Source organism: Ornithodoros turicata, chromosome 2 (genome assembly GCF_037126465.1).
Source record: "Ornithodoros turicata isolate Travis chromosome 2, ASM3712646v1, whole genome shotgun sequence".
Classification (NCBI taxonomy): Eukaryota; Metazoa; Arthropoda; class Arachnida; order Ixodida; family Argasidae; genus Ornithodoros; species Ornithodoros turicata.
Genome location: NC_088202.1, coordinates 71,643,129 through 71,667,337, shown reverse-complemented (window position 1 = coordinate 71,667,337; position 24,209 = coordinate 71,643,129). Strand labels below are relative to the sequence as shown.

General features: G+C 45.7%; 1 protein-coding gene across 2 annotated transcripts in view; it reads right to left on the bottom strand.

Moving 5' to 3' along the window:
* The window catches only part of LOC135385555 (dopamine D2-like receptor), an 844,468-nt gene that overhangs the window by 597,604 nt on the left and 222,655 nt on the right, over window positions 1-24,209 (bottom strand). Inside the window, exon 3 of one of the 2 annotated variants that reach the window (XM_064614934.1) lies at window positions 18,963-19,032. The exons of the other annotated variant lie outside the window; for it this stretch is intronic. The gene's annotated coding sequence lies outside the window, so the exon portion shown is untranslated. The remainder of the gene's footprint in view (window positions 1-18,962; window positions 19,033-24,209) is intronic. 2 annotated transcript variants of the gene reach the window in all.

Sequence of the window (24,209 nt, the reverse complement as noted above, 5' to 3'; positions counted from 1 at the left end):
TCCGAGTCCGGAAGCTGAAGTCCGGATAAACGAGAACAAAATACATGGAGGAAAATCCGTTTCCGTGCCTTTTGTCCGGATACCGCGGGATCCGGATAAATGAAGTCCGGATAAACGGGGGTCGACTGTAATTAGCGTAATAAAATTTAAGTTGGATTACATTCGCATCAGGAGGTGGCAGAAACTAGAGTCACTAAATAGGGGTACAGAGTATCGCATTCCTTTTCCGCGCCGGAGCTGCCGTTCGGTGTCCGCTATTAGGCCGATCGTGCCACGTGGTTTCTCCTTCCAAGAATGCGCCGTCCATGTTGAGTCCCCGCCATCCAAAACCGGTTTCCTCGGTTGCGAGCTGGCTCGACTGAGCGCTGTTCTGCGGCGGAGAAGGGGGACATTGGCGTCCCATTGCTAGGAGGCGAAGCCACGCCGGACCCAACATGGCGGTCTGGCTCGCCGGTGCGGCTCAGTGTCGCTACTCTGCTCCCTATTTAATGACTCTAGCAAAAACCTAGTAAGGAGAAATTCCGTTGACCGCGTGATTCTACGTGGCGTAGTCGTTTCATTGTAATTCAGTGACACGTTTTCTGGGACACCCTGCATATGTGGGATCCACTAAAAGAGTACGGTGCACTCCATCTAAAACAGATAACAGTGCGATAACAGTCACCTTCAGTAATGAAAGGGTAATTACAGGGTAATTGAAGCTATAGAGTCGCTAGAGTCGGGTACAGCACGGAGGTGGACAACCGGAAGTCGAGTTTCGACCTGAAGTGGACAATGGGAAGTTTGGTTCAGACAGACAGTGGATACCCGAAAGTCAAGTATGGACGGAAAAGGACCATAACGCTAACGCATTTCTCTCGCATTTCCCGCTAACGCGCCACTGAAGTTTTTCTTTTCTTTTTGATGAGGTTCCTGCTAATCTTACTATAAACACGCCATGCCAGCATCGGACAGCGGCTTGCATGGCTCTCGTCAGCACTGTAAATCAGGCAACGTTTAAGGGAAACCGTGATCATCATCAGCTTTACTCCATAAAACAATAGTAACAATTCATAGGAGTTAATTGCAGTAAAAAATTCTGCTATTTAATTGATAAAATATTGTATATTCCTAATAATGATTAATAAATAGTATCATTCTGCTCATTACAATTAATAGTTATGCTGTTTAATTATTAGTTGAGCACATGCACATGCACATGCATGAAGTCATACTGCACCGTGGCCCAAAATCCAGACTTATTGATGAACTCGCTTATATGTATACAGAACAGATTCAGAATGGAAAGAATTATGTTTGCGATGTTTGTATAGAAAATCTGTAGAATATGACAGATAAAGTACCTATCCCCTCTCAATGAACTTTCTATCTAGTGTCTTGGAACTGGATAGAGGAGATAGATCATCCATTGGAATTGTATAGAAAGTGGAAAATCATTTTCATAAGGGATCGCTGTCATCGTTCCTGGAATGTCCCTCTGTATTCGACGTTTTTCGATTAAAACCGAATGAGGGAAATACTGACCAGGCGTACGTTTTCCGGTGTTTTTCAATTAAAACCGAAAACGCGGAACCCTAGCCATAAACTATATATAAAGAAAATTTGTTACCATAGCCATAAACTTGCTGCTTCTTGCACCTTTTCTTTCTTCGTTTTTTTTTTTTTACACACAGAGGTGCTACGAAAGGGGTGAGATACACCTTCCCGATTTCACTTTCCTTTTCTTTTTTGCACTTTCAGAAAATGGCAGAAGGTGAGGAATTAGTGACACGGACGGTCCCATAACTTCTCGCTACAAAGGGAGTCCGCGCACAGAAACCAAACTTTATCATTTGACATAGGCACTCCTCAACATTCGCGTGAACAGCGCATGCGCGCTCCACGGTTTCCTTTAAACATAGTTCATTCACCTCGTCATTTGCTCCTGCGTCAGGCGAATACCTGACAGTACGCCTCTTGGATGCTTCTCGATCCCTGGAAGCACAAATTCCTTAAAAAGCGTTTTCTAACACTACATGCATATTCGTTTATATTATTTTTTCGCTTTGTGAGGACCCCTGCTGCCATACTAGTATTCGGCTTGCTCGAGGAAGCCTTGCCCCGTGTTTCGACAGCATTCATGGCGTGAACTTGTCAGTCGCACGTGTGCTCCCTGTTGTCCTGTCGTGTTCACTTACTCGTCTCCTGAATGCTTCTCTTTCTTTTTTCTTTTCCTTTTTGTTGGCTGCATGCCGCTAGCTTTTTGTTTTTTATTTGGGATGCAGATGTGCTCATTTTATAGGGCTGCGACACAGAGAAGTGCTATCGCAAGTTGGATGAAACTTAACAAGGTTTTCTTCCTTCCTTCAAGATGCGGCGACGTGACATGTAACGCGGCTCGGAAGCCTGTTTCGTTCGTCACGCTCTTCATCAGGAGTCACCATGCAAAATATCTTCGCTGTGAGGTGCGCTGTCTGTCACTGCGCATACAAAACATTCGGAGAAAGCAGCCTCGGCCGGCAGGACCGATATCCTTGCGTGGTGCCAACCAACTCTACGTGCCTTTCTTTGTTCTCAGTTCACACCGTGATACTGGCTTCCGCTGCGCCGGTTTGCGTTACGGGTCACATGATTTCCCCATGCCGGGGGTCGCTTACGTCAGGAAGTACCCTACTCCTTATCTCGCCCACTTACACGCTATTTAGATGAGTGGATTACTTTTGAAAGGCGTGTAGAAAAGAGTCCTCATGCGCGCGCTGCATATATGACCAGCGCTCGTCGTTGGCGTCGAAGGAGTTTATTTTATTTGCTGCTGAACACGGCCGCAACTAAGCAACAAAGTATGGGGGCCCACCTCACTAGTCCTTTAAGATTCAGACATTGGGAGAGGTTGCCATTAGAGTAGCAGAGAGGTTTCAGTGTGCTCTCGACACAGTGATTATGATAATTATAGTTTACGAGTACTACACTCAGCAGCGAGCACGAATCAGATATTTTTACATGTTCATTGGCGTGATGATCAGGGCTGCTAATAGCTGCTACTGCATAGGGAACAACCACAACAACTTTATTTTTAAGATTAGGAATGGGGAGTTTCATCACCAGGGGCGACACTCTAGCCCATCGCTGGTGGTGATGTGGGGAATGAAATAATGAGCCCTTTCACAATGAGGATTGAAGTCCTATTGTGTCCAGAAAGAGGTAAATAGAGCTTTGAGGGCAGATCGTTGGTGGGCTGGATTTGGCCAGGGATCAAGCAATTTTGATAGAGGAGATTACGCACGTACATGTATATTATGCAATGTTCATGTAAGACTCACGATTTCAACAACTCATTCATTTAAAATCATGATGGTGTCTTCTTATTCCCGTAGCACGCAATAATGGGCAGAGATTCCCAGACATTTGAACAACACAGCTCAAACAAGAACGACTACAGAAACTCTTGTATTGGTTCCATTTGTTGACCTCAGACTTCGAACAAACTGTAGGAAAGAACAACTTCAACTGGACAACGAGCTGCTTAATCGTCCGATGTGGCCGGGATGAGCCAGAAAAACAGCTAGACCTGATCGGGCGGCCGAAAGAAATCGAAAAGGAAACACGCGCGCAGGCACCGCGAATACGAGAGGAAAACCGAGCACTTCGCTGTCTTCTCCAATTTCTTACACAAATGTTTGCCCCCGAAATTAGTCCGTTCAAATCAAGCGAGATTTTATCCTTATGCTCCTGGCACTCTTCAAGGGGCGCTCTCCTCCTTCTACGCTTGAGTAAGGATTGCTTTAGGGTAAACAGCAGGTCTAGGGTAAACGTCCCGGGCGGAGTAATCTAACAGAAGAACAAATTCAATTGGTGGAAGCGAGCTGGTATACTGTATATAGAGGAAACTTTTTGTTATTCTAAATCCCACTCTTGTACGTAGTAGCACGAACCCTAATAAAAGTAAAAAAAAAAAGGCTGGCGTGGCTGAGCGGTTAGCGTGCTGGCCATGTCACGTCGTGTAACCATGTCATGTCAAGTCGGGTCATCGAGTTCGAATCCCGGTGCCGGCTGTGCTGCCTGGGGCGTTTCCTGGGTTTTCCTCAGACGGTGTCAGACATATGTCACCACAGTTCCCTTAGAAGTCCGCCCAGGACGCACATTCCCCCAGGGCGTTAGTCCCGACGTTGCCCACCTCTGTGAGGTCGACAACGGCGAGCTCTTTCATTAGCACCACCACCACCAACAGCACCTTGATTCTGAGAAACACAGATGCAAAACGATAGGGACAACACAAGGCTCATCGTTTTGTATCTGTGCTGACGAAACTCAATGAAATGTTACATGTTTTTAATTTAAACTTCTTATGGGGTACCTGCTGCGCAAGTCACAGAAGTTCCTCCGTGATTCATTAAACGAAGTAGAGATTAATCTTGAAAAAACCTGTTGAAACTCAGGTTGCCTCCATCACAGCAAAGAAAGGTGCGTGGGTATTTTACTGTATTTATAGGCTACGCAAGTAGGTTAACTGTCCGCACAGCTCCCAGGTTTCCCTGTCTACCCTATTGCAGGTGGAGCATCATCACTGGTCCTTCTCCCAAATAAGGACGCAACATCTTGGAGCTCAGGAGCCGCGTTACGTGAATGCGACAGAAGCGCGTTGTGTCCACTTTACGCACTTCCTCGCACCGATTCGCCTTCAATGTAACTGCGGCTATGGTTGTCGCACGTGGTTTCTTCTGTGGACCAATGCGGAGAACCTTGCGATCTACGTGTAGCTCCTTAATGCTGCGCCTTGTGAGTGGACAGACTGTAAGGCTCGCAACATCGACACTGGACCACGTTGGTGGTGCCAATTTTCTCCATCTTTTTTCTTTTTCATTCACTCACTCACTCACTCGACAGTCGACACTGGACGCTCGAAAGCACGGAGTTCGAGAGTTCGAAGAACCTCTTTACCCCCGGCACTAAATCAGGGGAGTGAAGCCTGGACTGCTCAACGTTACGGGGCGCACGGTTTGACAGGCGCGACCGTTGGCCATAAATTTGGACCAGAGGGCGGGGGTTAAGAGGTGACGCTCCTGTCAAAGGTTTTAAACCAATCCAATTAGGAGTTGAAACACGTTCAACCCAGGCAGTCCGATTAGTGGTCCTGGATTGAGGTTGTGCCTACAGCATAGAGCCAGGAAATCTGCAGAGCGAACTCCGATGCCTACAGCTAGCTCCTCTATATAGTAGTTTCGCCGCAACGCTCCGTGTTTGCCTGCGTGTCCCGTCTCTCTCGGTTTTCTGTTCTTTTAATCATTATGCACCAGTTAGTCTGCGCCCTCTCCCTTTTGACTCTCGATTAACGTCCGCCAAAGTCGTCTGCAAGAGGTTTAAGCTATTTCAGAACTGTGCAACTGGTGGTGGAACTTACCAGATAAAGTCATCAAGTTATTAACACAATTGAAGGGGGTATGGAAAGACTCGAGAACAAATTCGTCGGCAGAACTAGAAATTAGGATTACAAGCCCTGGGACACATATTCACATAAAAACTACGAGTGCAGCGCGTAATCCTGGAGGGCAAGAGAGCTTTCAAGCTCGCTGGTCAGAAATCCTGCTGTCATCGGCTGCCAGTCTGCAACGTCATGCGCCTCGCCAATACAGCTACTTCTTTTTCCTTTCTTTCTTCTTGCATGCGCTTTTTGCGCCACCCCTCCCGCTCTCGCTAGCAGATGATTCTCGGTGGCCAATGACGACTCCTCTACCAACGTGACGTCACGAGACGCCAGGAATCGCTGCGCGCTCTCTTGCAAAGCCATTTACGGGGGGGGGGGGGGATATAGGTTTATTGCAAAGAAAAAAAATAGGGGAAAGAAAGAGGGGAAAGGTTAGCCTGGCTCCAAAAGCCGACTTGCATTCCCGCGTTAAAAAAAAAGGAAACGGAAAGAGCGAAAGACAAGAGGCGCAGTCACAGGCTCAGCGCGAGCCCTGTGTCAGTCAGAAAGCGCACGGGGTAAATTCGCACTTCCCAAAGGAAATATTTTGCCAGTACCTCGCGGACCTTTTCAATGGAAATCGCCCCTTTCCTCCTTTGTTTTCTTTTTTCGCTCTCGCTAAGTCACTGACCTTAGTCACGAAACCACGACTGTTGTTTGCTGCAAATCCGTAGCGCACTATGAAGCACTTCGGTGCAAATTACATGTGCCAGCCACATAGGCCTACTTAAAAATACAGGTGATGCATTAAATGACTTCACCATAGGCAGCTCAGATAACGTTCTCCGGAGCACAATAACCAAGAAAAGCCAGTGACAAAAATACGGGGAAGAAGTGCGATGCATAGTCTCATTGCTTGGTTCCGACAACAAACTGAGTAGTATTGTCTTTATGAATAAGGCATGAAACTTAAACATGCGGCGTAATGCGGCAAAACTAAGCAGTTTAAAACTTTTAACAAAGCGGTGCTTCCAGAACTCATTTGCCCGGTAGACAAAGGCTCTGGTTGCGATTTTCCCTCAGTGAGTGAACGAGACCTTAGAGGCCAGGAGACAGCCAGTATTAGACAGTATTAGCGAAAAGACTGTGTGGAGAATGAAAGATAATGGTAAATTACGCCTCCGTGAGGAGCGAAGTCAGACTTGTTTACCGTGGAATACCTGAAGGCAGCGAACTCCTATTGTTTTATTTTTCTCTCTCTCTATGAGTGAGACGGCGCTTCGACGGCCGGGCTTCACTCCCCACGGATAATCCGGAACGCCCGCTATGAAAAGGCAATGATTTTTTAGTGATGCATTGGTCTTGGCAGGAAAGTTTGTAATCAATACAGAATGGTTCTCTTCAAAGTGTGTAACACAAATGACATGTTTATTATGATCGCTTGTGTTCCTCATACGTTCTGTTAGACACGCAGCTCCCGAAATTAAATTTGCGAACAGTAGCATACTTAAACACCCCCATTACTGTTACTATTTACATTTTAAAGTCACACAAGCAACATGAATTTCATAACATGAAAAACCGTGATCCGCGCGTACTCCAGCGGTGAACGCGTAGCTCACGCATGTGAAAGTGCATGCAACTAAGTCCCCCATCATACAGGTTTGCTCGTCTAAACGGAGAAAATGAGAATTCGAAATGAGAATTATTCTTCACAATCTGTGTGGACGTAACGTGGATGCCTTTCATTGGTGGATCCTCAGGTGTGGAAGTTCTCGACAATGTGCGCTGAGTTATAGGAGTGCACGGTGCACTAAACTATTCCGCTTCATACTCTGGTTTGCGCTATTTTCCCCCCATTGAGAGGGATGTTAAAGCGATGGGACTAGGAGATCCGCTGCATGGTTCAATTGTGATGATCACGCTTTGTATTCGATAACAAAAGGCTTAGAGAGCAGTGCAAATACAGCACAACCCGATTGCATCGGGAAGGCGCATTCACCTGTCTGAAAGTGAAAGACCACTTTCGTTACCATGCTTGGATGTGCTTGTAATAAATGGTGTTTTGGGCGTCAAATGACAGTCCGCACTAAACTAAACGCAAAACATGTAAAAGGTCAAGTCCACTATATTGCAGCACACTGGGCGTTTCGTCAAATTAAGCTAATAGTCAGTGTTACTTCAAAACTCCTTTGTAGAGACGTCGGTTTTGGTTTAGAGGTGGTGTCCTCGAGGACCGGAATTATAAACTTAACGTGATATGCACTTGGACATGCCTTCCAAAAAAAAGAAAAAACGAAAAAGTTTAGCAAAATTTGTTCCTGTTTTTATCAAAACCATTTAATTCGAAACCAACTGCCAGCTTCCAGTTTAAACGGCCCTTCCCTGCTTCGCCTCTTCCGGTGACGTAATTGGCACTGCCGGCGAGATTCCCAATCGCTCAACTGACGGCGTCGCCAGGCTTTCTAGCGACTGTTCGGCAGCAGATTGAGAATCCGAAGACCGCATTTTGTGACGGACAGCCTGCTTTGGTAACAGACTCCAGTGACGTCGGTCCGCACACTGTTGCTTGAATTCAGCCGGGAGCGCGCAGCCGGCTGCAAAATCCGTTTAAATTCATTTTCGAACGTTTCCGACTGTTTCAAAACGAAATATTCCGGTGACATGTATTTCAGGCACCCACTATTCCGATCGCACCTTCAGTACAACTGCGTTTTTTGTCCGGACACCCCCTTTAATATAATGTCATAGAAACGAGACGTGAATAGAAATTTATTTAGTAAATGGCGTGTGCGTCAACCCATGGAGTTTACTTAATATTCACAAAAAAAAATTGGTCGCTTAAGCTGTAACATATCGGCAGCTTGTAATATGCGAATCACTAAAAAGTGAATCTAAGTATCTAAACGTGATTAGTGATGTAGCGTGGCAACTATACTCCTTCTCAACGGAAGCGGAAGTGCTAACGATAACGAGGTCCTCCATCTTGAATAGAATCCTCACGGAAAGCTTCATTACATCAACACGGTGCAATTTAGGCATCGTATCATTAGACTACATTAGCGGAACGAGATTTGCCCAATGAGCTAACGCGTGTCGCGTCCAGTGTCGCCTGTGACTGGGCCGGTCTCAAAAGCGAAAATTTCGTGAACAACGTTTATCACGACTGTTTCGTTGAGATGCCTAAGTACGATATCTGTTTGTTTATTTGTTTCGCTACAAAATTGCAGCGACAGAGCTACAGGTAAAAGGAAAACCTGAACCCAGTCACCTAACATGTTCTCCCGGATGTGCTCTTGAAGTACAAGTGGTTGGTGTCATTGAATTTTTGTAGTATTTCACCCACTGACCAAATTTCGTAACAGAATTTGGTAACAAGGGATGAAGAACAGTAGCACCTAGAACAGACAAGAAACAGTAGAAAATTCGAACAGAGTTCGCTTCCCAAAGGAGTGTGATGTATCATAAAAGAGGAGAGATGCAGATTATACATACAAACGACAATTCAATCACAGCTTATTTGTAACGGCAACTCATTCTTTCTCAGTTATGGAGATCAGGAAGAAAAAGAAAGAAAAAAAAGACTTGTGATATTCTTAAGCAAAGTGTAATGCCACTTCAAGAAACGAGATTTGTAGCTAAGATACAGAATAATATCGAAGATAACTTTATTGCAGTACCAGTATTGCGTATTGAAGTATTGGGATAGAGCATCGCCCCTGGCGGTGAAACTCCCCACTCATCATCTCGTAATAAAGTTGTTGTTGTTGCAGTACCAGGCCAACCCGTGGTCATCTTGAGGTTGGTTTCTTCTTCTTTATTACAGCGGCAGCTGTTAACTTGAAGGTATCGGGAAATCGCTGCTGCTATATCACAAAACCCTACTGGGCCCTCTGCAACGCCCCATTCAGTGGCGCGTCGGAAGGGAACTCGTACGCTTCCTTACTGACACAGGGCTCGCGCTGAGCCTGTGACTGCGCCTCTTCTTTCGCTCTTTTCGATTTGTCTTTCTTTTTTCTTTTTATTATTCCTTTTTTTTTCCTTTTTCTTTTGTAAGCGGGAATAGCAAGTCGGCTGCTGGAGCCAGGCTAACCTTTCGTATTTTTTTTTTCTGTTTTGTTTTGCAATAAACCTATATCCCCCCCCCCTCTGTTTCGGTTCCGGGTTCGGATTCGGTGATGCGAAACAAGTTCAAACAATGTAAAGCTAATACAAGCATTTTTGACACGCTCAGAGATGGGGACGTTGTACCAGAAAGTGAAAATTTTCAGCGTTCCTGGTCATATTTTTGTCCCGCTAATCCCAGCTCTACACATCACCACTCACCTCACTGATCACAAGGCAGTACTCGTCGCTCTAAAGTAGTCGTGCATATTTCAGCAATAAAAATGTCAACATCCACAAACAGCAGTTACACGCTCAAATTCGCGTTAACCGCCCTGTAATTCTTCGCTACTCACGAGTTCTGGATTAGCCTGACCCGACTTTGTCGGGTATCACGTCTCCATTTTTTTTTATTTCTCAAGAAATCGCTCAATCAATAACTTCACTTTCGCATTTCTTGTAGTGAAATATTCACCTTCCGTTGCCTGAACTCGGGATTCTCTCACCAACCGTTTTCGATAACTCTTATCACTGAGGTGATGCATGCACGAAGAAGAACAGAGAATAAAGAACAAACAGAATACAAACAGAATAAACAATACATATATGTATACTATATTCTGAGAGCCCCTGAAAGGTAGAGGAAGAAGCTGGTTCATGATAACGCACCCTGCGTGTGAACGTGTCAATAGTGAGTTGTGTAATATATTGTAGGCTATCGCCTTTGCATACGTAAGAGATAGCGTTGGTAGTTCTACGCATGCGCAATACATAAACAGAGCTTTTCGCATTGCGCAGAACCACCACTCTATGCCTTACGCACGATATACTAAAACTCACTAATATGTCTGTTTGGAGCTTTCCTTCTCTCTCCCTCCCTTCTATTTCCTTTATCTCTACGTTTCTAATTTCTCATTTCATTCAATTTCTGACCCTCTCTATCCTTTCAATTTAACTCCCTCCCCCCTTGTCCCCTTTCTCTTTCACAAAGGAGTGAAACTTGCCGTCTTGTCTGAGAAGTCACTCCTGTTCCTTTGAACATCGTACCACCATCACCACCACGTGCCAATTTATACGCATGCCCGTCAGAACTGTGTCTCAGAAGTCAGTGATCAATAAAAAAATGAGGGTTATGAAAACACAGAGCGCTCTGAGAAAGGTATTCGAAAGGTGTTTCATCACCGGCATTCGACGGAGAGCTCCCATTTGTACTGTCTCAGATTCATTCATTACTTGGCACAACCTCATGCATATATGGGACACGTGTTGTGGCATTATTTCATTGATAAGAAAATGTTTTTGGTCCGTTTTGTAGTTGGTGGTGCATACCCCGTGCTGGCATAACGATGTTGGAACCACGCAAGCTGTACCTTCGAAATATAGTGTGTATTTCACGTGAATATGATTTTTACATGTTTTTCTTCACCTTCAGCTGATTATATGTAATGCTAAATTGCGAAATAATGTCCCGTCGGCCCATGACGGAAGAGCCACTCAATACATTTAAATTTAAGCATACAATTTTGAAACGATCGAAATGGTTATGTGTGCTAACGTTATGCCCTGCGCGAAATAACAAGCAGGTATGAAAAAATGGCGTCGAGAAGGTCGCATGATTTCAAAAGTTGCACAACTGCGTGTAAGGCACTCGGTGACCAGCACCCAAGAACTTTTTCGGTGCTGAAAAGGCGGCTATCCGGGTGGGTCGGCGACGATTCTGAGACACGGCAATGGTCATGGTAATGACGATGGTATTTAGTGCAGTCTTGAATGGCATGTGCAGCGACCTCCACGATGTCGCATGCGCTACAATTTGGCAAGGGAACCTTTCCGAACCTAAAGAGGCGACGGTCTATACATGATGCGTGCAAGTGGTCGAGGCAGTCCCGGTGGCATTCGAAACTTAAAGGGGGACTCCGCACCAAAAACTAGTTGAGGTAACATGCGACATCAATCCGTATTAGTATGATAGTTCAGTGAATGCAATTTCTCATCCCAAAGTGGCACAGATAATTAGAAAGGGAATACTATCCTTTGAGTGATTAGGCGCTCCTCCACGGGAAAGCAGTTCAGCAACACTGGGCTTCACCTCACCGGTATTCCTCGTGTGCGGCTTACTGTAGCTTTTGCTTTTACCGCTGGCGAATGTTTTAGAATGAAATCGACGAAGCAGATGACTGGTCATCCACGTGGCACGAAGAAGTTACAAAGCGCGTGCCCGAAAAACAGCCGGTGGCCGACAGGAGACTATACCGGTGACGTCACGGTGGGTACAGGAGGTAGGAGAGGGAACCTTCAGAAGTTTCGGTTTCGTTTTGAGCTTCCCAGCTCTTTCGGCAGCTAACGAGTCCCCGACTGCCAAACCAACAATATTTCTCATATCCGAAGAATGTATAGAACTTATTTACACAGCCATTATAATAGTTTCGCATTGTCCGGGAGTCTACCTTTAAGCTAAGGGTGCAAGAGTGAGGTAATGCGGAACGCTTCTTCACCAGTGGCCGTTGAATACGCGTTTCACAAGGGCACCGATGGTTCTCTTTCCATCACCTTCAGTAAAGCATGCGTAGCATGTCCGGACTCTGACAACATCGCAAACTAAAGGTACAACGAACAACAGCAACAATAAATTATAGAAAAGTGAGGATGACATGGCTTCAGGGATCGGAACCGGATTGAACCTGCACCGAAAACCGCTAAAGACCGTTATTTTTTGTTGAACTGGAACTGAACCGAACCGAAATTATTTTTTCTATAGCTGAACCGAACCGGAACTGAACCGATAACCGGTTCACGAAACGGTTCAGGTAAAACTTTTGCTTCAGCCCGCAAGCTCCCAGTATTTCCATAGCAAACCAAGTGTGGCGGCTTCAACGGTTTCACTACGTTTTTTAAAACCTTATTTCCAAACAAATCAAGCGCTCTCACGAAGCCATGAGCCGAAAAGCATATGAACGAGGGTTCGATGTGGTACTGATTTTCTTATAGCGTTTCCTGAGGCCGGCTTGAAACGGCAGGTTAGAGATGGCAGTTCGTCGTTCGGTTTTGGTTTTTCGAGACACCTTCAGCGAAAGGCTCCTTCACTTTTGTCCTGTAACTTACATACCCGAAGTTACCTACAACGCACTGATCGCTTTGCCGGTGTACTACTCTTGTTAGACCCCCCCCCACCACCACCACCACCATGTCGCCCACTCCCTCCTGCTGTCCTCTCTCCACCAGTCCACATCTGTAAGTCGCTCATATATAGCCACACTTGCTTCGCGATGCTAACACGGAATAAAAAAACATTTCTGAACCAAACTGCTCCTTGCAGAGTATTATGAAATAACACTTCAGTGAGAGAAAGTTCTATTTTATGTACTTCACCCGGCCTAAATCACGTTTGAATGCAATATCAGTAAGTTCATTTCAAAGTTCCAGCTTCAGTGGACCGGTGTGTTCCGGTTCAAACCGGTTCGAACCTTTAAATTTCGTGCTCTGAACCCGAACCTGAATGGAACCAATGTGCATGAACCCGAACCCGAACCGAACTCCCCAAAATAACGGTTCCGATCGCTGCGGGTTACAAAAACAAAGACAAAAAGAAAACAAAAAGAAAAAAAGAACAGAAATCCAAGTCCCTTTGGGAAAGCAATAAAAATGGAAGTCATGTTGGGTAAACTTTTTTAGGTATCTACCCTGCATTTTAGAAATACTGTTAAATGTTTATTGAAAGTCCTTTTGCAAAACACGATATACCGAGATGCCCACCAACTTGTTTTATATGTTTTACCATGCAAACATCTCATCTGACATCCCGCTCTCCGACGCCGACGCGCACACACTGGCTGACAGCGTATCTGACAGTGACAGAGCTGGCGCGCATCTGCGGTTCTACGGTAGTGATGGGCGATACTATTGATACTTTTTGACTATCGATTGCCCAACTATCGAGTGAACCGGAATATCGATAGTATCGCGATAGTTTTTCAGAGTATCGATTGTATCGTGACTGGTGCACTTGGTGCGTCGATGGTGCACTTCACCGAGCTTCACGTCGCTTAAGCAAAGCCAATCCAGCACTTCGCTCCTGCCTGCAAACTATCCATACTTTATTCAGTCCGAAATTAAAGTTTTAGCTTGTTCCTTTCGAAAACGAAACTTTCTGCGAAATTATTTCCGTTTCGCTCCGGCAGACAACCAATAGTTTGTTCACTCAAAATTTTAAATTTTAGCATGCTTCTCTTGAAAACGAAATCTTCTGAATTCGCGTTTCGCTTCTGAAAACTATCAATAGTTTGCTCAATTCGAAATTATATTTTAGTTTTGCTCTAGCAAACTATCAAGAGTTTCTTCACTCCGAATTTAAAATTTGAGCAGCTAACGAAACTTTCTTAAATTGCGTTTCCCTCCTGCAAGTTATCCATAGTATATTTATTCCTAATTTATGATTTCAGCATGTTTCTTTTGAAAGTGAAACCTCCTGAATTCGGGTTCCGCTACAGCAAACTATCAATAGTCCGCTCGCTGCGAATTTTAAATTTTAGCTGTTTCTTTTGAGAACGACACCTTCTGAAATTATTTTTGCTGCTGGAAACTCTCAATAGTTTGTTGACTACGAATTTAAACATTTACTCGTGTTTCTTTAAAAAAAAACGTCTCAGTTCGCGTTTCACTCATGCAAACTATCGTTCAGTCACTCGCAATTTAAAAGTGAACATATTTCCATTGGAAACAAGACCTTCTGAATTCTCGTTTTTCGCATGCAGTTCGACGATCGCGTTTCGCTCATGATTGATAATTACCTCTCCGAAGAAAAAAATAAAATAAAATAAAATGTGATCATGAAAATAAAATATGAAGTTCACGAATTATGAACTATCGGAGTATACATCTACACACTGCTATAAAATTTCTGAGGCGGAATTAGTGGCCCTTGATTGTCACAAACTAGCCTTGCTGTGATAGCAACATAAACTAGTTACAGTTTGACAACGTATGCTGCTGCTCTGATTAATGTTAACCATACGCATAGCGCACAACAATCCACGAAATCTCTTTTTCTGCTTTGTTGGCTTAAGCAGGACAGAAGTTCCTGTCCGTTTTTCGGCTCCTCTGTTCTATGTAATCGTTTTTTTTTCATGCTAACGGTGCGAAACAATTTGAAATATATCTACTGTGCAACTATAAATAAGTATTTGATTAGATTGATAAAGAACTCGGAGCAGTGACCTCTACATTTTTGCAGCAAGGGGGTTTGGTCTGTGTCCAGCTTACTATCGATAGCTGAAACTATCGATAGTTTTGAACAAAACTATCGAAACTTAAATGAGTAGTCATCTCAACCATCGATAGTACTGATGATAGTGTTTGCATGACTATCGCCCCTCACTAGTTCTATGTTCTACATCTCCGTTCTACCTTTTCCGTATCCTTTTCACGCCTTCTCCTCACGCGCAACTTTCTCCACAACACCTGCTGTCACACGGACGGACGTACATGGATGCCGACAGTGGTAGACCCATAGAGCTACCACTTCAATAAGTTGAAAAGAAGCTAACGGTCTGTTGCGGTAGAAATGTTTTTGCACTACGTGAGAATAAAGGTGCTGTTTGTACGGAATACCTCCGCAATTATATTCAGTCATATGATTGCAGGACGTACACCCACCGTCGAACGCTGTTAGCACTGCCTAATTTATTTCCGCTGCTAGCCTGTGCCAAAAGCACGTCGAGGCAAATGCGCGCTATTCGTATTTGAAACTGCGCGCCGTAGACGCTAGACGAAATCGACGTCTGGGCAGGTCACATTCCGGCAAAACGACAGAAAAGAAAGGAGTCTAGGCTGACAGGGTCATCTATTTGCATTCCCCGGCTTCCTGTTGCACATGGTCTGGAAGGCGACGACGATGAATTATGCAGTCTGAACATCCACCCAGTCCGAAACGAAAGGCTCGTCGCTTGGGCATTGTACGTCTCGGGAAAATGTAGGTTGTTGCATTCTCAAACAGCACGATTTGTACCAGATTCAGTCGGCCAGAAAAATAATGGGTCGAACGTTAAGCGAGTTGAGCACACCTATTGGCGACTCATCCAAAAAGCCAGCAGTACAAGCAAAATTACGAGAGAGAAAGAGCGGAAGAGAATACGCTAGGCTGAACGTTGCATCGTTCAAATCACTACGCTTGAGATGAGCGACATAAGATGAGCTGTGCATTGCTAATGTAATGGTATGTGTGGCAGCACCGTTACACCGGCGCACTTCCCGTGCAGGATCGTTTATTGTCATCTCTACTCGTATGTAAGTCTGTGTTTTACAATGAACACTCCTATAGCATATGGGTGGCACAACCGATCACATTCAGAAATCGCCAGCTGCATTTTCAGCGCTACAAGTAATGCACACGAAACAGACAACAGTAAGGGCTAAATTACCGACTACCGCAAAGGCACTTCTATAAGCGCCAGGAGCAGCTTGTCGCAATGCCCAGCATAGGGTTAGTTCAAGTTGGGTCACGTTGACCCAACTTATGAGGAGGTGGGGCCTCAGTCCCCCACCTCCCCTGCCAACGCGCGTATCACAAATCGAAAAATCCTCCTCCTTGCAACTTTCGCTTCTCGCGCACTCCCAGGGAATGCATCTCGGGTGGATGCATAGCTATATTGTGCTCGACAGAAAAAAAAGAAAAGAAAAGAAAAGAAGTCGGAGAGCTCTGCATAAAGAAAATACAGCGCGGTGTAACGGGTAGCGTCTTACATGTTATATGTGACCTCCTGACATTAATTACGTCGAATATTTACCCCGGACTTCACTACGTTCGAGAGCGCTTCCCAATGTAGGTTGCTGATAGGAGCTAGGATGTTTTTTTTTTCTTTTTTCCCTGGTGAGTAGTTCCGTGGGACTACCCAAATTTCTTAAAAGAAAGCACCGAATCCCTCCCTTTTCTACGTCACCATTATGCATCCCTTCACGCACAACTTCTCCCATCCCCATCGAGTATGTAATACAAAGCAGCACACACGTTGCACACGCCTCAGCCACCAGTTGCGTCGAAACATGTAGTCTGTGAGAAAGTTTGTGTGTATATGCAAGGCCCATTAAAGCTATGCAAAGTACTCGTCCCCGTGTCGTTCCCTGTTTGGTCTATGTATCGAGAGAGGCTCGCACACGGGTGATTAACCCTTTTCAAAGCGAAACTTCGTTCAAGATAATCGTGATTCATCAGCGTGAGAGTGATCCCAACTGTGTCGGCGTCTGCGTGACAGCGCGTTGGCAACCCGGTGAACGACGTAGTTCGCCTCAACTGCAACCTTCTACACAAGGAAACCCTGAAAGTGCCCTGCGACATGTCATATTTACTACAAGAAAAGATGCGAATGATCCAGTTGTTACTCAAATCCATCTGGAACATATTTGGGGATGGACGATTCTTCCAATTTGCTAAAAGTCTCTGTAGTTCGCTTCCCATTCGCTTTTCGAATCGGCAGAATCGATCGTTAGGTTCGGGCACGAACGACTCGCAAAAACTCCCTATTAATACGTATCAGAGCACTTTAATCGCACGGAAGGACAAAAGGAAAGGTTCCATGTTGGACGCGGCTTATGAAATTTAACTATGTACTTGTGTCTGCGAGAGCGTACAGGAGCGAGCCGGAGGAAAACAACTGCAGCGTCGCATGTATCGCGAGGCGAGACAATTTTTCGCTGAATTATATATGCCTTACGAATGCGACGTGTACATACTTCATGGGCATGCAGGAAAAGTGAATCGTCGATTCAAAGCCACATAATACTCCTCGAGTAATATTTAATATGAATACTCGGGTGAAAGGGGAATGAGACGCCCACGGATAAAATATCCACGTTAAATAAGGATCGGCTCATTTTGATGTCTGTGTAATCAACGGACGTCATTTCTGCGAGTAAAAGGCTGTGAGGCGAGTACACGCCCACACTGACGCAATAAACGCACTCTAACGTATTTTTTTGCTCACCCGTTGCGTTTTCTCTTGAACAGGGGAATAAGCAAAACAGATGGAAGATATATTTATTTCTGTGTCGCGCAACTTCGATTTGTCTTTTGTTTTCTGTGAATCCCACCATACAGCTTCCGTGTGCGATATCGACTTCAAGCTTCATTTCAATATCAATCCGACAAAACTGTCTAGAAACGGACAGCATTCACTGTCCTCCGGGCAGAGATGGCTACCGAAAAGGCCAGAGCGTTGAGCTATGAGGGTTTCGCGTCAGGATTTAAGAAAAAGACAGTAGACTGTTCAGGTCGCTGTTTCAAAGTGGACGAAAGCAACACAATGCTTTAGATTCGAAAATTGCTTTTCCGTCATTAACCCCATCGCAAACAGACTTCACTACCACCGCACCGGTTCACCAGAATTTGCATATAATTATTTTGACGTGGATCGGCACCGTGATATGGGTGGCATCCTGGAAAGCCGAGCGACACGGAAACTGTCACTTTCGTCACTCAAACTCTCAAACAGAGATTACGAGGTCAAGGGGTGAGGCACCCAACCGGGCCCCACCTCTCGTAATCTCTATTCTTCGGAAAGTTGAAAACGATAATGAAAGCGACCACGATCATCCCTTCAGATCCCCGCGAGCGCGGCACGCGTTTGAAGTTGGCTGTCAAAAGGGTGTCAAGGGCGTCAAAAGGGCAGTCTTGCTAAGCGCACCTGTCCCATTTGTATTGCCAAAAGTGTGAAGTTAGAGTCGGTTCGTGTACACAGCACTACACGCAGGCTACAATGTGAGATGATCTGTAGTAGAGTGAACCACTCATCTGTGGAGGTATTAAGGGCGTCAGCTCGAAGTACCCAAGTTTGTGACTAATAAAACGCATCGTGCCTTGAGAAACAGAATGGTTCCGGCTATGAGCAATGAGCAATGCAGAGCGTTGCCGGCTCTACAGTGTGAGAAAGAAAGCCGAACGGGAAGCCCTGCAAAGAACAAGACTGCAGACCCTGTCCACTTCGGAGTCAACACGTCGGCGAAGAAGTGAGCACGCAGTTGACATGCAAGAAGAGGATCCGGCGAACGAGCACTGCTGTCCGTTCAGCACCTAACGACGATCGTTGGCAAGCTGTAGACATGTACTTCGAGAAGACGTTCTCAATGTAAAACGGTGTCTGTCGATTCAGTGTCCCATGCGAGACGTATTCACGCAAAAACCTAGTGGTAGTACCCCGACTATTACCTACCCCGAAATTTGTTAACAATGAAAGAAGCCTAAACTGAAGGCATGTTGCCATCACATGTGTACTCGCTAGAAAACAAGGAAAACATGTGCGCTAAAACGAAACACTTCGTTCGTTTCTCCCAAACGCGTTTCTCCTTTTTAGACCGAGCTCACCAAAATGGGGGAGAAAAGGATCCATCCCGTGTAACATTCGCTGAAATGACACTCGTTCAAAAGTATGTCTGCCTTTCGATGTTGCACAAGGAAACCAATATCCTGAGCGTGATACTTTACACTCACCTCAATCTTCTACGTCGACTTCCGCCTTTGCACTGTCGGAGTCGCATTCAGCTCGTGGATCCACTTCATACTGAAATGGCAGTACGTAGCGTTTAGAATGATAAGCGGACCACGTAAAACGATAAAACATCAAGCCTCGATCTAATCTGACAGAAATTAGCTTATCAGAAACTACACGTCCACTGACAACGCAAATATGCAACGCGCTCAGAGATTAACGTGAATAACTCCAAACTTCACAAGCCAGCCTGCTTCCTCGTATTTTAGGGAATAAAACTTGCTAACGAGTTCCAAACCATTTTCCGTTGATACTCTCCTCACTGCAACACGCAGTAATGGCTGGACGTCAAAATGACGAATGGTCTGATCCCCATTGGGCGTGATACGAGTGTGCCTAATGGATTTGTGCTCGAGTGCGGTGCCAATGCGAGAGCCAGTCGTGTTGCGAAACCAGTGCAAACAGAGCGCGCATTTGAAATTGTCCCCCCAAAAATGGTTTCGTGAATTGGGTTATATCGTACATTGAAGAAAATATACGTAATTTCGCGGGCAGTGTTAAGATATGGTGAGCACTGCGCCGATGACAACTAATTCGTAGTGCGACACCAAAGAGTTTCAGAATAGACGTATGTGCCCAAAACACGCTCGTCTTTGATGCTGTGCGCTATAGGGAATAGATGGCAGCATGATGTGTAGGCCAAGATAATTAGCTTTGTTCTGCAAGTCAATAAGCGTACGCCACTTACTAAAAAGACATCTGCCAGAAACATTCACAGTGCACACGCTGTCCAGTTTATGCCTGTTGCCAGATGTAATATGATTTGGCCCCACTGTCCCCCACTCCTTCCTGCTATCCTCTCTCCGTCTGTCCACATCTGTACGTCGCTCATAGCCACAGTTGCTTCGCGGCGCTAACACCCAATCAAAATATGATTTGGGTATACAGACATAGTCGATATGTACAACACTGAAGTACGCGCAGCGGCAGTGTTAAAGAGCCAATGCAGCCGCAAAAGAGACAAATAGTGTCAACGTTAACGAGATGTGCAATTCGTGATAAAGAGTGGACTCTTCAATACATTTCGTAGGAGGTAAGCAAGTGATGAACAGGATCAGGCTGCGGCCTCATTGTCCTGTCGCAGCAGTCTTGCTGTCTCTGGTTCGCCTTGTTCATTTTTAATAGCAATACATCATTATCGTCACAGCGCGTGTATCTAAGCGCCAAAGGGCACGCTTGACCACACGCTACGCAAGTAGGCCAACTGCATGCGTAGCTCCGCATTTCTCTTTTTCCTCGTGTGCCTGCGACTGAAGGCATATCTCGGCACAGTTTTCTGTGAAGTTGGACCAAGTCGCATGGTTCCCTCGAGCAACACGTTGCCACAAAGGGGGGGGGGGGGGGCAATGTCGAGATAGGCTTACCGTTGTTGGCCACACACGCACGAGTGGGCATCGTCACGACTGTAGAAAAAAAAATGAAAGAAAAAGGATGAAGGAGCGAAAGTGGCCACTGGTGGTAGCCAAGGTCGTTCTGAAGACCGGGAGGTGGTGGGTTCGAATCCTACCACCGGCGGTGCTGTCTGAGGTTTTCCCCGGGTTTTTCGAAGACTTTCCAGATGAATGTCGGCACTGTTCCCCTTGAAGTCGGCCCAGGAGGCATAGTAACCCCTATTCCCAACTCCTCCCTGCCGTCCTCTCTCGTTCTGTCCACATCTGTGCGCCGCTCATACCCACAGCTGCTTCGCACGGAATCTTAAAAAAAAGAAGAAGAAGGTGGCCGCTCACCCCTTGGAAATAACACGCAACCAATCAACCAACCAACCAACCCACGTTTCTGGGGAGTGACCTCATTGATTCCTCTCCCAAATAAGGAGATAATGATCCAACCTGAGACCTTTCCTGTGAAGGACCTCTTGAAGCGACGCCTACAAGCACCTCCTTATTGCTGCCCTGTGAGTGGACAGACTCTTCGTCACGTGGTGTCTCCACACTTGACCTCCTCTGGCGCGGAGACACACACTGTTATACCGTATTGTCGCAGTCCCACACTATCGTAGCAATATTTCGTCTGCTCACAAAGAGGGCCAAGGAAAGCCGTGGGGGCTTCTCTTGCGTACACTCTGCCAGTGCAGTGAAAGCACGCTTCACATGAGATGCCACGGATGGGCGAACGGACACATGCTTCGTGTGGCGTGATTCCCTGTTTGTAGAACGCATTCTGCATTAAACGAGAATCTGTCTTCAGGTACAACTGCATGCTCATGTGAATGCGCCAGTAATCAATACTATCGGAAGCAGGAGGACAACGCCTGTGATATCACGACGAAGAAAGTACGGAGCGGCTGATGAGGCGCGCCAGACACTTCCTTTCATTGCGATGCAAGAAAATAGTTGAAAGCGTCCTGGTATGCCAAGCAGCAGCAAGGGGCGACAAGGACAGGAAGAACATGACCTGAAAGGTTTATTGATGATACGGAAGCTTAAATACAAACAATAAAGAAAAAAACCGGGTTCAGTTACCCGTTAAAGGAAAAAATAAATATAGAAACACCAACACAGGAAATTCACTGCGCGCCTACCAAAGATACTCTATCTCTGCATCGAGCAATCTGAGTGACAGGGTGCTAACGCAAAGGTCCGAATCGTACCTTGCGATATTAGTGTGTGTTAGTATAACGTACGCTATTGCCTTTGCGTACGTAAGGGATAGCGTGGTGGTTCTGCGCAATGCGCAAAGCTCTGTTTATGTATTACGCATGCGCAGGACCACCAACGCTATCCGATAGCGCTGGTGGTCCTGCGCATGCGTAATACATAAACAGAGCTTTGCGCATTGCGCAGAACCACCACGCAATCCCTTACGTACGCAAAGGAGATAGCGTACGGCCTTATGTATACGGAAAGGCGATTGTGTACGTTGCACTAAAACTCACTAACGCAAGCTTCCGCAAGCTCTCACGAAACCTGGTCCTTGTAGGACGACTGGAGTGTAGTGTTTTTCACGACAAGGTGTGCAACCCCATTCTCTGCAGTGCACGCGTAAGTGACCAGAGGGAATAATCTGCTCTCTGTAATGTCCCGTTCGTATACACTTTATGCGTTTACTCCCCGGACCAGGTACAAAAATTGCGAAAAGGGGCGTATCATGATGCTCTGTTGATTGCCGTTGCCAAGACACTTGTCAAGATGAGGGGAAGCCATAAAGCGGCCCACGTGATCACCCCAGAGTGAAGGCCAACAACTGCAAGGTGTTACCGTCACTACCACCACCACCCCAAAGTAAATGTCATGCCACGTTACGAGAGCGGTGCCATGCTCTCTAGTTTTCCCCTGCCTTTGAATCTGCACGCGCTGAAAGATCTCACGGCAAAATGCAGATAAGTTTGGAGAGACAACGATTGGGAGCGAAATGTTTTACACGAGAGTGTTTGGATGCTGCAGATATGAAGCAATTGGCCACAGGAAAAATTACATGGGAGAAGATTTTTTTGTCTTTTTCTGAAGGGCGCAATTACGGAAGATGATCAACTTTTTTCACTTGTGGCTACTAAGACGAAAGTCATCGCCCGAAGCTTTGCGTAAAAAATTGAGGCAAGAGGAATGCCTTCAAATTGATGGTTCCTTCACGGTACGAAGAAGTAGCTTCATAAAATATAGTGTCTAGAACTTAAGAAATTTTTCCATTACCCAAAAAGGTATAAATTTGAAGTGCGTATCATCATCAAGGGTTCTTTGTGCCCTGCGTATAGGAGCCCATAATCCTCAACCCTCCTTTTTCTGGAAATGAGTGAAGTCCCTCATACTAATGAAGTGTAAGGATTAGCCGAAACCTACTCGAGGCCTTCAAAGGGCTTATGCTTCAGCACGCGGAACTTCAATATACCGTGTATTTCGAAGGTCGCTGGGGCTGAAAAAGTACAGAGGCAGAGAGCTCAAAGCATGGGTGTACTTGGAAGGTAGAGTTTGCTAATGAAATTCTTTGAGCCGTTTGTGAATCGAAGATTAGTGAAGTTAGGCTGATTGGAGCAGAGATGGACAGCAGTCGCCCTTCTCCAGAAATTGATTGAAGCAACGACTTTTCGTTGCAGCTCTTCTGCAGAGCGCAAGATACGAAATCTGGTCGGGAAGTGATGCTCCCAAGCTTTCGTGCCATTCAGAAGTCGAACGTTTCATGTACTTTGCTGATGACACTCTACATACTCACAACATGGATAGAGCAACTGCATCCGCTTGGCTCGTCTTGCATTGGCTCAGCGTATCCTGAAACGTGCTTATGCGCTAAATGGGGCAGTTTGATTACCGTTGTGCTACTAATACTCGCAGGACAAACCTTAAGTGTTACATCACGGCACCATTATTATTTATTAGTAATACTTTTTTTTATAACATCACGTGGGATTACGCGTGGCGACGGTTCTCGGCGGCACAGGAACACTACATGAAGACTTCAATTACGAAGTATAAGAAAGGTATTTGTGCGGCGGCGTTGCCCTAAACAGTGTTGTTGACAGCATACCTACCTTGCCAGTGCGGAAAAAATAAGCTCCCATAAGAACGGGCAGCGGGCTAAAAACGGCTCACAAGGATTTCCCAACTTTCAGCCATGCGCGATCAATGTATGCGTCTTTGTGGCTGCAATCTGTTCGTGAAAGCGTAGGTAAAAAAATAGTGTACAGCACCGTTGGAGAAGATATTGTTTATTTTCACGGGCCGATGACGCCTCATGCTATATACCTATCGACCTGTGCCAACATTTCTTGGGAATGGAGATTTTCGTTGCTTCGGTGGCTGGCGATGTAGAATAACACAAGGCACAGCATTTCACCTCAAACTTTCCTTCTGAGAGCCGGTTCTCGAACTGGTTCGCGCTAAAGTTTACCTACGACACAAGGAGTGATTCCAGATATGAATATGTTCACGCGGACATGCATGACCCTGAGTCCTATTCAAGACTAAAGGGGTGCGGTTGCAGCTAGAGTGTTGCTGAACAGCGACGGCTGATCGCGTGCGCTCGTCAAAAGCACAGTGTCGTGCACACGAACGCAAACGGCATAATGCATGCATTATCACGGTCACGCATTCGGCGGAGCCCATGTGTGTATCCTAATCGAAATGTATCACCTATATTGCAATCGAAAGCGATAGCGATTAACGGATACAATGATTCGAATGCCGCATATAAGTCTACTTGCCAGTAGTGACTTCGCAGGTGTTCATTGATGACACGAAGGCCTTCCTTCCGGTTCT